This window comes from Mandrillus leucophaeus, unplaced genomic scaffold (assembly GCF_000951045.1).
Source record: "Mandrillus leucophaeus isolate KB7577 unplaced genomic scaffold, Mleu.le_1.0 Scaffold88, whole genome shotgun sequence".
NCBI lineage: Eukaryota > Metazoa > Chordata > Mammalia > Primates > Cercopithecidae > Mandrillus > Mandrillus leucophaeus.
The window spans coordinates 479196-488246 of record NW_012109585.1 but is presented as its reverse complement, the minus strand read 5'-3'; the positions used below and the strand labels follow the sequence as shown (position 1 = coordinate 488246).

Sequence of the window (9051 nt, the reverse complement as noted above, 5' to 3'; positions counted from 1 at the left end):
CACAGCTAAGCTGCATGGAACCTGAGATGTTGTGGCCCACTGGTTTTTCTTCCACGCTGCAGCCATGAGGGACTTGATTCAGATCTGTTCCTCAGCATCTCGGAGACCTGGATGTGAACACCAGCTCTGCCTCTTGCAGCTTTGTGGCTCTCGGTCTGTGAAATGGGGATGTCGCTGTGCTGAGGATGGACCCGCAAGTGCTCCGTGGAAGCTCAGCACGTGGTGGTAGTCAGGAGCAGTGGCTCTTGCCGTCACCACCAGCTTTGGATTGCTCATCACTTCATCAAGTGTTGGGACCACGTGTCAAATCCACAAAGTCAGGGGTCCCTTCTGCTTCTGGTTCACCTCAGCAATGACATCTTGAACCCTGATAAAGGATGTTTGGTGCAGTGATGCATTGTACTGTCAAAAACTTAATACAAATCTGAGTAATATTAGACAGTGGGGATTTAAACATTTAGGATCCACAAAGGCAGGCAGTCCCCAACAGAGGACAGAGCATATCAGCTCCTCAGAGGACAGACAGGACCAGGGCAGGGTGTTCTTGTAAGTCTAGAAAGCTCTTGGCCCTTCTGGTAGTCTTGTGCAGCACTAGAGCTTGTGAGGAATTGGAGATGCTTCTGTGCTATTTTAAAGAGAGCTGTTATACTTGGAACTTATGTATCTTATTTGGATGATCATTTGTAAGCCTGTGATAAAAACCATCTCCCAGGAATTGTGTGGCAGTGTGCTTTATTTGTACCTCTTGCATCCTGTCTTGATTGGTCTTTGGAATGAGCCTTAGGTGTTTTGCTGTAGTTGGCCTATTTTCTTGCCTACCTAAATTATGCCAATTTGTGCAAAGTGCTGTATATGATGACAAGTGAATGGTCTGTGGCAAATTCTCTCTTCTGCAACCCTTTTCTTGTCAGTGTCACAGCTGTGAGTGTTGGCAAGATCCCCCAGATAGATTTTCTTTTCTTTTTAAATGTTTGTCTAAAATTAATTTTGACTGTTTTGAAGAGGTTGCTGAGCAGTTGCGGTGTTTTGTAGAACAGAATCTGGAGCCCTGGCAGAGGCGCTAAAAGCTTCTAGTTTGGTATGATGTGTGAATGCCACATCCAGAAACTGGGTCCACATCTGTGGAGAGCTGGAAGATGAGAGTGGTCATCCATGCTGTTGAGCTAAACTGGAGGGGTGCCTCTGGGTCTGGGGCCCTACATGCCATTATACCATGTGGACTTCAATGAGAGGTTGAAGTCCTTGAAGGGCAGGAGATGGTATGGGTCATCATAGACCCACATACTCTAGACATCTGGCTGCATATCAGGAAAAATAGAGCATAGTTTTGTGACCTTGCTTTTGTTATACAGTGTCTTGTAAATTCAACATCATTTTGCTCCCTGCCACCAACATACCCCTTACCCTAGAGATGCCATCAGAGAACACAAGAACTTGGCACAATTTTTGAAAGAGTATCTGTTTTCAGTGGGGTTTCTTGGTCTGCCATGTGCTTATATAGTTTGCGTGCTTTCAGTTAGCATCTAGCACAATGCTGTTACCCAGGAGATGAAACTCTCATCCACTTAGTAAATACTAGTTAAATGTGTGTGTGAGCAGACTCTTCATATCTGTTGATTGGATTTCGTATTATAAATATTTCCTCTGTGCCATCTGACAAATCATTTTGGTGTTAACTGTTCCTATTTTATCCTTTAAATGCACTTTTAATTGACCCTGGATGGACAAGGTAGGACTTAGTTCAATAGCCTTTATGGGAATGGGAAACCTGGATTCTATTCTCAGCACTGTCTCTTCCTCTCTGTGTGACTTTTTCTTATTGTATGAAGACTGCATCTTACTCATTTGTGTATCCTCAAAAGCAGGGGTTACAAACTATATATAGCCCACTGCCTTTTATTTGTTAAATAGACTTTTTTTTTTTTTAGCAGTTTTAAATTTACAGCAAAAATGAGAGGAAAGTACAGAGATTTCCCATATAGCCCGTGCTGTAACACCTACACAGCCTGAGCTATTATCAACATCCCTGCAAGTCACACATTTGTTACAGTTGATGAACCTACACTGACACATCATTATCATCCAATGACTATAGTTTACATTACTACAGTCACTCTTGGTGTTGTGCATTTTATGGGTTTGGACACGTGCATACTGACATGTATCCATCATTATATTAATAGTATCCTACAGACTAGTTTCACTGCCCTAAAAATCCCCTGTGCTCTACAGTATTGTAAGCCTTTGCACACTGGCTTCTTTCATTTAGAAATATGCATTTGAAGTTCCTCCATGTCTTTTCATGGCTTGATAGCTCATTTCTTTTTAGTGCTGAAAAATATCCCATTGTCTGGATATACCACAGTTTACCTATTCACCTACTGAAAGATATCTTGGTTGCTTCCAAGTTTTGGCAATTATGAATAAAGCTGCTGTAAACATCCATGTGCTGGTTTTTGTGTGGATATAAATTTTCAACTCCTTTGGAAAAATACCAAGGAGAAAGCACTTGTGCTAGATTATGTGGTGAGAATGTGTTTACTTATATGAGAAACCACCAAATGGTCTTCCAAAGTGGCTGTACCATTTTGCAGTTCCACCAGCAATGAATGAGAGTTCCTGTCAGCATTTGGTGGTGTTAGTGTTCTGGATTTTGGCCATTCTAATAGGTGTGTAGTGGGATCTCATTGTTGTTTTATTTATATTAAAACAAATTTAATGACATGATGTGAAACATCTTTTCATAGGCTTATTTGCCACCTGTATGTCTTTTGTAAAGTGTCTGTTAAGGTCTTTGACTTATTTTTTTAAATCAACTTGTTTGTTTTCTTAGTGTTGAGTTTTAAGAGTTCTTTGTATATTTTGGATTACAGTGCTTTGCCAGATATGTCTTGCACATATTTTTCCCCCCAGTCTGTGGCTTGTCTTTTAATTTTCTTGACAATGTCTTTTGTGCAGCAGAAATTTTTAAGTTTAATGAGGTCCAGCTTATCGATTCTTTCTTTCATGGATTCTGTCTCTGGTGTCATATCTAAAAAGTCACCATCAAACCCAAGGCCATCTAGATTTTCTCCTATGTTATCTTCTAGGGGTTTTGTAGTTTTGTATTTTTCACATAGGTCTGTGATCCATTTTGAGTTAATTTTTGCGAAGGGTGTAAAGTCTGTGATTTTTTTCTTTGCTTGTAAATGTCCAATTTTTCTAGCACTATTTGTTGAAAAGACTACCTTTTACCCATTTGCTTCCTTGTCAAAGATCAGTTGACTATATCTATGTGGGTCTATTTCTAGGTTCTCTGTTCTGTGTTGTCTTGATTATGGAAGCTTTATAATAAGTCTCAAAGTTGAGTAATGTCAGTCCTCTGACTTTGTTCTTCAATATTGCATTATATATTCAGAGTCTTTGGCCTCTTCATGTAAATTTTAGAATCAGTGTGTCAATATCCACAAAATAACCTGTGGGAGTTTGATTAGGATTGCATTAAATCTCCAGATCGAGTTGGGAGATACTGACATCTTGATAATATTGAGTCTTCCTATCCATGAACATGGAATGTCTCTCAATTTACTTCTTTGATTTCTTTCATCAGAGTTTTGTAGTTTTCCTCATATAGATCTTATACTTTTTAAAGATTATACTGGAGTATTTCATTTATTTGAGTGCTAACATAAATGATATTGTGCTTTTAATTTCAAATTCCGCTTGTTCACTGCTGGCAAATAGGAAAGCAATTGACTTTTGTATATTAACCTTGTATCCTGCCACCTTGCTGTAATTGCTTATTAGCCACCACCTGCTTTTGTAAATAAAATTGTATTGGAGTATGGCCATTCTCATTTGTTTACATGTTGTCTGTTGCAGCTTTCATGCAGAAGAGTTGAGTACTTGCAACAGAGACCATATGGCCCAGAAAGCCTAAAATATTTACTATCTGGCCCTTGACAGAAAAAGTTTGCTGATCCCTGCTCAAGAGCATTCAGAAGGCATTTAGCAGATGGTAGGAACCTGGCAGAGTATGTGTTCAGTGAATGCCTGTAGAATGGATGAATGAGTTGGTTTATTAATCTGCGGGTGGGGTGTTCACTCCTAGGAGATGTGGAGGAGGTAAGGTTGTGGGCTCAATCCCAACACTACCTCTAAGGACCAGAAGTCTGTGCAGGAGCATGGATGGTGATCTGACACCTCCCTTGGACTGTGAGGAGGAGTGGCTGTTGGTGTTCATTTATTTAGTTATTAGACATTTATTTAACAAAATAATTCCAAAACACAATAATAAATCATTATTCTAGTTGTGGACCATGTACTATTTGCTGGTTACTCTTTGGTGCTACATATGCAATGTCTGAAGTGTTTTTAACATTCCTACAAAGCTGGTCATATTCCTGTTTTACAGATGGCAATGGTGAGGCTTAGACATTGATTCACACATCTGACATCACATTATTACAATGCAGCAGAGCCAGTTTCCAAGCATGGGTCTATCTGATGCAGGAGCCCATGATCTTGCCACTGAGACCACGGGCCTTTATATGTACCACATTTTTAATAGTACTGAGGAGGTGGATATCAACAAGCATGGTTCCTGCTCTTAAGATGATTGTGATCTAGAGTGGAAGTCTGAATTGCCTCAAATTCTTTTTGGAATGAGATATTAGGAAGGCTTCCTGGAGAGGGAGATGAAGATTATGACTGTGATAAAAGCAACATGTAATGTTTATTATTTACCATGTGCCTGATACTGTGCAAAGCATGTTGCAGACATTATCTCTTTTAATCTAAATAACTCCATGTGATTATGTGATAGACACTGCAGGGCTGAATTATGTACCACGCCCGCTCCCCCCACCCCATCCTGCAGTAGTTATGTTCCAGTCATCATGCCCAGTACCTGTGAATGTGACTTTATTTAGAAAGAGGGTCTTCGCAGATGTAATTAAGTTGGAAATTTTGAGATGATATCGTCCTAGGTTTAGGGTAGACACTAAATCCAATGATTAGTTGTCCTTAAAAGAGAAAGGAAAGGGATATGTGACACACAGAGACACAGAGGGGAAGGCCATGTGCAATCGGAGGGAGAGATTGGAGTTTTTCTGCCACAACCAAGGAATGTCAGGTGCCACTAGAAACTGGAAGAGGTAGGAAAGAATTCTCCCCTAGGAACTTCAGAGGGACTCTACTGGGCACATTGATTGTGAACTTCTGGCCTCCAGGAAAAAAAAAACAAAAACATATATATATATATATATGTGTGTGTGTGTGTGTGTGTGTGTATGCATGTATATGCCACCAAGTCTGTGTTAATTTGTGATGGCAACCACAGAAAACAATTATTACCCTACCCAGGGAAGTTTCATTAGTTGTCCATGGTGGCATACCTGGTGAGTGCTAGAGCTTTGAATCGAAGCTAGAGCTTTGATAGGGTAGTCTACTTTAGATTGCTAGAGCAGGGTTTGGGTTCCAGATGTGGTGGAACCTGATTAACAAAATGTTGTGGGCAGAATCCCACTGGGCAACTCTGCCTGTCAATTCTAAGTGAGCATTTGTGCTTATTCCTCAGAGGCCTTGTTCCCGCCACAAAGGGCAAATGCCCCTCTGCCTCCTGTGTAGAGAGGCCCAGGTGGAATCCCCATAGGGAGCTTGCTGGGCCATATGTCCATGCTGTGCTGACAGTCCTTGTGCCTGGAACAGAGCCCACGTGGTCTGTGCCAGCTAGGGACTCAGAGGGCAGCCTTGAAAAATGTGGCCTGGAGCTGGATTGGGCATTTGAGGCACAGTCTGTGGACATAGCAGGAGGAAGAGGCCTCCATGCTTGGTCTAGGGGGTGGGGAAAACATTGTGTGCCTTTTTGTGGTCCTTGAAAGAACAATGACCTTGGTTGGGCTGATGAGGAGGGAGCCAGTGCTGAGTTTTACCGGGAGCTTCATTTTAAATTGCAAATGATTCAGGACTCCCCAAGGGGGAAAAAGAGGTGGAATAGACCCCAATGCCTGAAGGAGTGAAAGTGTGTCCTGAGAGCTGCAGCTGTGGAAAGGCTGTCGATGCAAGGATGGTCTGGGCCTACAGGGACCTCACAGTTAACTGTTTCTTGAACTTCCCCCATCAATCATTTCCATGCCAATCAGTAGCTGTGTCTATTTGGCCAAAGCCTGTGCCACTGCCCTCTTCATTCTTAGACTGCCTTGGTTTATCTCACTGCAGCTCCATCTTAACTAGCTAGAGGGAAGGAGGAAGTTACCCTGAGTAGGTCACCTTGCAAGTCCAGCCTTTCACATAGGCTGGCTGCATTCTTGGGGGTAAGGATCATTATTAACTTCTAAAGGCTTCCTGCAAATCTGTGTCCATCCCTTCTTCATGGGGAACAGACATAGTTGAAACTCAGCCAGTCAGTTAACTGCTAGTGTGGTTGGAAAGACCAACTCATCAGGCCAGCAGTAGATACCAAGGGCTGGGTGGGTCAGGATGTGGGGAGGGGAAGGGCAAATGGAGCTGCCATTTGTTGAGTCCTGCCAAGTGCCAGGCAGTATGCTAAGATTTTTTTTTTTTCTGATTTTCTTAAACTTAAGTATCACAGCAGCTCTTTGAGATAAATTTTCCTGTCTCAATTTTATAGGTAGGAAAAAGGGTTTGAGGGCTTAACTCTTAAGTGACTAATCTAAGGACTCACAGTAAATGGCAGTGATGGGATTTGAACCTGGAGTCTTTCTAACTCCAAAGGCCACGCCCTTACCTACTGCTTCTGAGGCACGAGATGCAGACCAGACAGGGCCCTCAGGGGGCTGCTTGGTGCTGGCTCTTCTATGTGGAGATTGTGGAAAGGGACTGGAAAAACAAAGAGGCCATTTTTTACTTATTTCATCATTTTAACCAGTTCTGGCCCAGCAACTAATCAAATTTCTGAGAACTTGTCAAATCACATGCTTTCATTTTAAGGTGAATATGTTTAAGCTCCTTTCTCCCACTGGGTAATGTTATGCATTCTCTCCTCCTGGGCATGTGATATGGTTTGGATTTGTGTCTGCTCCAAAATCTCATGTCAAATTGGAGGAGGAGCTTGGTTGGAGGTGATTGGCTGATGGGGGTGGATTTCCCCCATGCTGTTTTCATGATAGTGAGTGACTTCTCATAATATCTGATAGTTTAAAAGTGTGTGGTACTTCCCCCTTTACTCTCTCTCCTGCTACCATGTGAAGAAGGTCCTTGTTTCCCCTTCACCTTCTGCCGTGATTGTGAGTTTCTTGAGGCCTCCCAGTCATGCTTCCTGTTAAGCCTATAGAACAGGGAGTCAATTAGACCTCTTTTCTTCATAAATTACCTAGTGTCAGATAGTTCTTTATATCAGTGTGAAAATGGACTAATACATAAAATTGGTATCAGCACTGCTATAGAGATACCTGAAAATGTGGAAGCGACTTTTTAACTGGGTAACAGGCAGAGGTTGGAAGAGTTTGGAGGGCTCAGAAGAAGAAAGGAAGATGTGGGAAAGTTTGGAACTTCCTAGAGACTTGTTGAATGGCTTTGCCCAAAACGCAAATAGTGATATGGACAGTGATGTCCAGGCTGAGGTGGTCTCAAATGGCGATGAGGAACCTGCTGGGAACTGGAGCAAAGGTCACTCTTGCTATGCTTTAGCAAAGAGACTGGTGGCATTTTGCCCCTACCCTAGAGATCTGTGGAACTTAAGAGAGATGATGATTTAGAATATCTGGGGGAGGAAATTTCTAAGCAGCAAAACATTCAAGATGTGACCTGGTTGTTTCTAAATGTATATGCTTGTATGTGTGAACAAATAGATTATCTGAAACTGGAACTAATATTTAAAAGGGAAGCAGAGCATAAAAGTTTGGAAAATTTGCAGCCCAGTCATGTGGTAGAAAAGAAAAATCCATTTTCTGTGGAGAAATTCAAGTCTGCTGCAGAAATTCGCATAAGTAAAGAGGAACTGAATGTTAATAGCCAAGACAATGGAGAAAATGCCTCAAAGGCATTTCAGATACCTTTGTGGCAGCCCCTCCCATTACAGGCCCAGAGGCCTAGGAGGAAAAAATGATTTTGTGGGCCAGGCCCAGGGCCCAGCTGTTCTGTGCAGCCTTAGGACATGACGCCCTGCATCCCAGCTATTCCAGCTCTGGCCATGGCTAAAAGGGCCAAGGTACAGCTCAGACCATTGCTCCAGAGGGTACAATCCCTAAGCATTGGTGGCTTCCATGTGGTGTTGAGCCCGTGGGTATGCAGAGGACAAGAGTTGCGGTTTGAGAAGCTCTGTCTAGATTTCAGAGGATGTATGGACTTGCGTGGATGTTTAGGCAGAAGTCTGCTGCAGGAGTGGAGCCCTCATGGAGACCCTCTACTAGGGCAGTACAAAGGGGAAACATAGGGTTGAAGCCCCCACACAGAATCCCCACTGGGGCGCTGCCTAATGGAGCTATGAAAAGAGGGCTACCATCTACCAGACCCCAGGATGGTAGATTCATGAACAGCTTGCACTGTGCTCCTAGAAAAGTCACAGGCACTCAATGCCAGCCTGTGGAAGCAGCTGTGGGGACTGTACCCTGCAGAGCTGCCCAAGGCCTTGGGAACCCACCCCTTGCATCAGTGTGGCCTGGATGTGAGACATGGAGTCAAAGGACATTATTTTGGAGCTTTAAGATGTAGTTACTGCCCTGCTCAGTTTTGGACTTGAATGGGGCCTGCAGCCCCTTTGTTTTGGCCAATTTCCCCCATTTGGAATGGCAGCATTTACCCAATGCCTGTACTCCTGTTATGTCTTGGAAGTACATAACTTGTATGTGATTTTACAGGCTCTTAGTGGGTGATGATACTTTGGACTTTGAGTTAATGCTGAAATGAGTTAAGACTGGGGGACTGTTTAGAAGGGATAATTGTATTTTACAATGTGGCTTGGGTTGTATTGCAGGGCTCCCAGGGGAGCTGAAGAGGCTCAAGAAAGGACATGAGATTTGGAAGGGGCCAGGGGTGGAATAATATGGTTTAGATTTTTGTCTCTGCCCAAATCTCATGTTGAATTGGAGGAGGGGCCAGGTGGGAGGTGAT

The 9051-nt window shown here is 42.8% G+C and overlaps 1 protein-coding gene across 1 annotated transcript in view; it reads left to right on the top strand.

The window, feature by feature from the left end:
- SPOCK1 (sparc/osteonectin, cwcv and kazal-like domains proteoglycan (testican) 1) overlaps window positions 1-9051 on the top strand; it is a gene marked incomplete at its 5' end in the record, with an annotated part of 536813 nt that overhangs the window by 104214 nt on the left and 423548 nt on the right. The gene's annotated exons all lie outside the window — the stretch shown is intronic.